Source organism: Cricetulus griseus, chromosome 8 (assembly GCF_003668045.3).
Source record: "Cricetulus griseus strain 17A/GY chromosome 8, alternate assembly CriGri-PICRH-1.0, whole genome shotgun sequence".
Lineage (NCBI taxonomy): Eukaryota > Metazoa > Chordata > Mammalia > Rodentia > Cricetidae > Cricetulus > Cricetulus griseus.
The window spans coordinates 23,661,470-23,667,727 of NC_048601.1; positions in this window are offsets into that span (position 1 = coordinate 23,661,470).

The following is a 6,258-nucleotide window of genomic DNA, read 5'->3' on the forward strand; positions in this document are numbered from 1 at the left end:
TGCACATTTCTAGATTTAAACATGGAGAAAGAGAAAGAGAAGGAGGGGGAAAGAAAGGAGGGAAAGGGTAACCAAGAGAAAATTTGCATATAAGACACGATGGGTACAAGCTTCTCAAGAGAGAGCCGACCCCTCTCGGTTGTCTCAGCAATGGCTGGCGCATGGTTATAGAATCATAACATCTTCTCAGGTTACTCTGCTCAAAGGCTGTAACTCACAAGATTTAAAGACTAAGCAAGGTGAAATTCAAGTTTAACCATCAGCTGCTTCACTTTTCTTGAAGAATCTCCTCTATAAATGCAATTTTAAAGTGATTCTATAAGAGAAACATTGTTAGAGACAAGAAAGGAATGGTGATGCAGCCATGGTCAAGGCCCTGAGGGAGCGCAGTTCCTTTTCTCTTGTGAACAGCCATGGTTGAAAGTTCTTGCAGAAAACATGCATCATCTCTGAGCTCAGTGTTAGTTGTGTTGGTTGCATTTCTGACTCAGCCAGAGAGAAATGCAAACTGGCTCCCAGTACGAGGAACTGCTCTGCCTTTCTCTGTCACCTTAATTTTTCCTCTAAAGCTTTTTGCTATGGCTGTCTCATTCTGTGGCTGAGGTGACTGCTGCTTGACACGCGGTCTCACACAGCCCAGGGTGACCTCAAAAGTCACTAGGTAACTGAGGATGACCTTTACCTTGTGATGCTCCTGCCTCTGCCTTCTAAATTCTTGGTCCCAATCCTTGTATGTCCAGATTTAGCTAGGATTGGATCAACATTGACTAGCAAGTTTTCCTTTTCTTTCTTTCTTCCTTCCTTTCTTTTTTTCAATACAGGGTTTCTCTGGCTGTGTAGCTCTGAAGCGGTCCTGGAACTCACTCTGTAGACTAGCCTGGCCTCAAACTCAGAAATCTACCTGCTAGCGATGGGATTAAAGACATGCACCACCACACCCAGCAAATAGCCAGTTTTCTTAGAGAGTCACAGAAGGGCAGGGAACCAAGTAGTTAGGCTGAGAGGAAAGAAGAAAGAGAGAAAAACCTCCATATTACAGTCTCACACACAAAACAAGAATGCCAACTCATTGGCACAGGTTGACAGCTAAACCAACAGACAGAATAGCACATAAACAACCATGAGAAACCAATACTTGTTACGAACACAGACCACAGACTAACACAGAGCTAAAAGACCATGATATTCACGGTGTTTGGGCCAACTTGGCTAATCTTGTGGTCTTGCTTTGTTTCCTTAAGTTTTATGTTGAGGATCTTGTGTTCAGTTATGTATCTAAAAGGAAAAGGAGAACTAGGAAAACCCTGGATACTTAATTTCCTTAGGTACCTCTTTAGAAATTTGGGGAAGCTGCAGACACATTGTCATAAGATGGCTTCCAGAGAGTGGCCGTCCACGTGCTTTGTGTATGCAATTGCAAACGTTACAGAAGGCAGTCAGTCAGTTCCTGCAGAAGCAGGAAGGGGTGAGGTATCAACTGGAAAGTCTCAGTTTCTATAGAGAGAAGATAAGAACCTTATCCAGCAAAGAACTGGCCGGCTAAATGTGTTTTGGAACCTAAAATGTGCTCATTAAAGACATTATCTCCCTGGGTGCCAGCCCAGGGCTAATTTATCTCAGAAGCACCGTAAGTGTTTCTACGGCAACGAGTGGCTTAGAATTCACTGGTAAGATGGTGTCTTCCCAGGCAAACTATGTTCTGGTTCATCTGGCCCAGGACCAGGATATGTATAAGAATATATATAATAACTTATTGTATCAGTCCAGGTCCAGAAACTTGTGGCAGGCCAGTTTCAGAGAGTTTCATTTCACCTGTAAACTGTATCACTTTTTTGATATTGTAATTTTCAAATGTATAATGTTTATAGATGCACCCTGCATTTAGTGCTTTGTTCCTATTTTGATTATTTTGTTGTTACTGTTGAGTCTCCTATCTGCCTGCCAAAAGCCAGGATGCTTCAGGCCAGTGTACAATTCAAAGAGAGGCATCCTTGACCTTTGAAGCATTGAACAGACTGGAAAATGCAACAGGCCACATACTTAACTGAAAAAAAAAGTCTGTTTTGTGTTTCTTTCACTCTTTTTTTAATAAAAATTTTTCAAAAGTTAAAAAAGGGGTTGATTAAAGAAAAAAAAAAGAAAGTAAGTAAGTAGTGTTACAATCTCGGCTGCTGCTCAGGCCACCATACCTGAAGCAGCCCCTCCCTCTCTCGGACAGGACAGACTCCCTGCCCAGACATCATCGGTGATTCTCAGCTGACCGACTGCCAAGTCTAGGACTTCTCACATGGAAAGTGGGTACACATCAAAATGGAAATTGGTGGGCACATCCTGCTCTTCACCTCCGCCCTGCCTCCTGCCTGAGAATCAGAGAGCCTGGCCTATTACTGTGAAACCACCCTCGTTTTCTGAAAATTGTAAGAAGACGCAAGAAGTGAATTACAAGGGTTCATTTTCAATGTGAGGTGAGCTTAAAGTCCATCGGAGTTACAGGTCAGCAAGAAGCACCAAGTGCCCCTCTCTCCGAGTAACCTGAGGTGGTCACCACTTAGGGACTTCTGTCAGGTAAAGCCAGGTACAGAAACGAGTTCCAGGACAAGTCACAGGAGAGCAAGGTCAGTGACGTTTTGGATTTTGTTGGGGTTTTTTGGGGGGAGGTGGGGGTTGTTTGTTTGTGTTTGTTTCTCAAGACAGGTTTTCTCCGTGTAGTCCTGGCTGTCCTGGAACTCCCTCGGCAGACCAGGCTGGCTTTGATCTCAGAGATCCACCTGCCTCTACCTCCCAAGTGCTGGCATTAAAGGTGTTCACCACCACCCCCATCTGTTTTTGTTGGGGTTTTGCTTGTTTTGTTTTGTTTTGCTTTGCTTTTTTTTTTTCCTTCCCCCTTCCTACCCAGACCCTTCCCACCACCCCATGGGTGAATTTATCAAACAGAATTAAGAGATAGTACGTGATCCTAGTAAGCATGAGTATTTAGAAAGATTGTTAAGAAAGGAACAGTACAGGGCAGAGCCAGCCTGCCTCCATCTTGGGCCCAAAGGCCATCTTATAGCAAAGACAAAGAAGGCTCATTTTTATTTGTGATTAAACCTGTTTCTCAAGGATTAAGCTATGTGACCTTAACTACAAATGGTTCTGTACTGTCTGTTCCAGGAAATGACAACCATATCTTTGTTTCAAAACATCCATAACCATCTTGCATGGTATCATTGTTTCAAAAGGTTATCCGACCACCTGTGACAGCCTTGTTATGACTACATGCTGTTACACCCACTTGGCGACCATGCCTTTGTTTCAGAGGTCTTTAGGCCTAACTTGCTATGCTTGTGTTCTGCTCCTGTAGCCCTGACTACTTTGCCTGTCAAATCCCCCATTTGGAAACCCACTACCCTTGAGCTTTATAAAAACCTTGTATTCCTCACATCCAATGCTGACCTCTAGAACCCTGCCTTAGGGGGAGGCAGCCCCTGTACACAAATTAAAAAATCTTGCTTTAATTAATTTGGCTGTGATGATTTAGGTCCGTGGTTTTTGTCTTCCCATCTCTGGGATTAACATATAGCTAGGCATGGTAGTGCATGTCTTAATCCTAACACTGGAGAGATTAGGCATAAAGATGTAAACTGATCATGAATTCCTTATCAGCCTCAGTTGTAAAGCAAGTTCAAGGCCAGCCTAAACTACATAAGACCCTATCTCAAAACTGAAAGGAAAAGTATTGGCTCAGGACCCCCAAGACCAAGTATTCAGACCAAGTCAAAGGAGAGTTATTTGCCCCAGAGAGACAGTGGGCAGAGATAAGACAGGAAGTAGAGGATGAGGGAGAAGAAGGGAACAAAGGAGAGGAGGAAAAGGGGGCAAGGGAGAAGGGAGAGAGGTATTTGTCCCAGGGGACAAAGGACTGCCTCCTAATAGAGAGGAGACAGATGTGGCACATAAGAAAATGGCAGTTTATAAAGGTACAAGGAGAAACCCAGTGTTAGAATGAGGTGTTTAATTTTTAACTGGGCTCGTTAATTAGGTGAGCCAAAGGGGGATTTTTATTGCTGGACTTTAATACTTTGATAGCTGGACCTTAATAGTCAAATAAGGGAATAGATCTTAGTGGCTAGCTTTAGGAATGAAATGTAACAGTTTAGCAAGGCAGAGGGAATTGGGGAGAAGGGCAAGGCCTGCCAAAGCCATGTCCACCATGCTCGAGCTGGCCAGAGTCCCTTCAAAAACCAAAGCAATTTCAAGGCTAGCCTGGGCTACATGAGATCCTGTCTCACAACATGTAAGAAAGACAAAGAAATGAAGAGAGGGGGGAAGAAGGGAGGGACGGAGGGAGGGAAGGAGGGAGGGAGGAAGGGAGGAAGGGAGGGAAGGAGGGAGGGAGGGAGGGAGGAAGGGAGGGAGGGAGGAAGGGAGGAAGGGAGGGAGGGAGGAAGGGAGGGAGGGAGGGAGGGAGGAAGAAATAGGATGAATGGAGGAGAGAGAACATATATACCCAAGACAAGGGTACAGGATCCCCAAATGCATACACATACCCCTGCATAAACATGAACACACACTTATTTATAGTTAGGGCAAAGTGGTGGAAGAAATCTCTTTCTCTCCTGCGCTTGCCTGTGATCTTCACTCCATTTATAGAAAACTGTGAGACAATGGCTACAATGGATGAACACTCAACTATCACAAAGATGAATTGCTCCTTGCTTCTGAGGAATGGGACCTTAGGTCCCAGATTTAAGACAGCTTTTTATATAAGTCCAGGAAGAAGAAAATAGAGTCTTTGAAATCCACCATTTTGAAAGCAAAGAGAACTGACTTTTTGAAGCAGATAATTCCCACCCATTTCAAAACTGGCAGAAGTTCATTGTCCCCAGATCTATTCCTCTAACAGACAGAGAATTGAACCCTTTTGTGTCTTTTCTCTGGGGGTCAGTGTCAAGCCCCAGACTTCTGCATTTCTATTAAACACCGAAACTGGCATGCCTGAAGGAATGAGGATGTCCTATGGAGACTTTCTCTCTGGTTGGCTGACATCTTGAAACAAAGGACCCTAGAGAATTGTAATTCCCCCCACCCCAGGCCTCCCACACTAGAGAAGGAAAAGGCTGGAGCCTGGTGCCAGCCAGAAAAGAGGAGGGGAGGGGCTTCACACAGTGCAACATGTCCAATCACCAACGGGAGAGACAAAAGGAGACACAGGTCTGTGATGGAGCCACAATTGACCAGGACTACTTAAGTATGTGGTTCTCTTGACTTCTATTTAAACTCTATCTCTCATGTTAAGACCTAAAAGATGGACTTGGGTTCTTGGGGGAGCTCTGACTCTCTGTGTCCCTCTTCTCAATGGGTCCACCTTGAATAAATCATTTTCTGTTTTTCACTATTAATTTGGTTCCATTTATTTGTTTTGTTTTGTTTGAGACAGAGTTTCTCTGTATAGCCCTGGCCATCCTGGAAGTCACTCTGTAGACCAGGCTGGCCTCCAACTCACAGAGATCCACCTGCCTCTACCTCCCAAGTGCTGGGATTAAAGGGATGCATCACCACCACCCAGGTACCATCAGTCCTTTTTGTTATCCACCAAGACCAGAAGATAAGACCCTATTACACCAAATATCTTCTTTCAATATATATAGAGAAAGCAGGCACAACTGTTGTAGAGGCAACCAGCCACCCTCTGATTGTATCTGAGGTGCGTTCATGAGCAGAAGCTGGTACTGAAAGCCTAGTTAACAACCCTCACCCGGGAGATCATAGGTCAAGTAGGACACTGTGGTGATTTTGTTTATTATCTAACAAATAAAGCTTGCCTGAATATCAGAGTGCAAAGCTAGCCACACTAGTTAGCCATAGAAGCCAGACAGTGGTGGTACATACTTTAATCCCAGCACTCAGGAGACAGGCAGATGGATCTTTGTTAGTTCAAGGCCATCCTGGGATACACAAAATTGATCAGTTTAAAAAAGAAATAGAGCTCACACAAAGGTGAGCCCAGAACTTGGAGTGACATACCTTTAATCCCAACACTAAGGAGGTGGAGATAGGAGTGATATGGCTGGGCTGAGAGAGAATTATAAAGTGGGAGGAGACGAGAGAGTTGCAGTCTGAGGAGCAGTGCAGTCTAAGTAGTCTAAGGCAGCAGTCTGAAGTCAGGATCGCCCCTCTGGTCTGAGCCTTGGTGGAGGTAAGAACTCTCTAGTGGTTGGCTGCTTTGCTTCTCTGATCTTCAGCTTAACCCCAATGTCTGACTCTGAGTTTTTATTA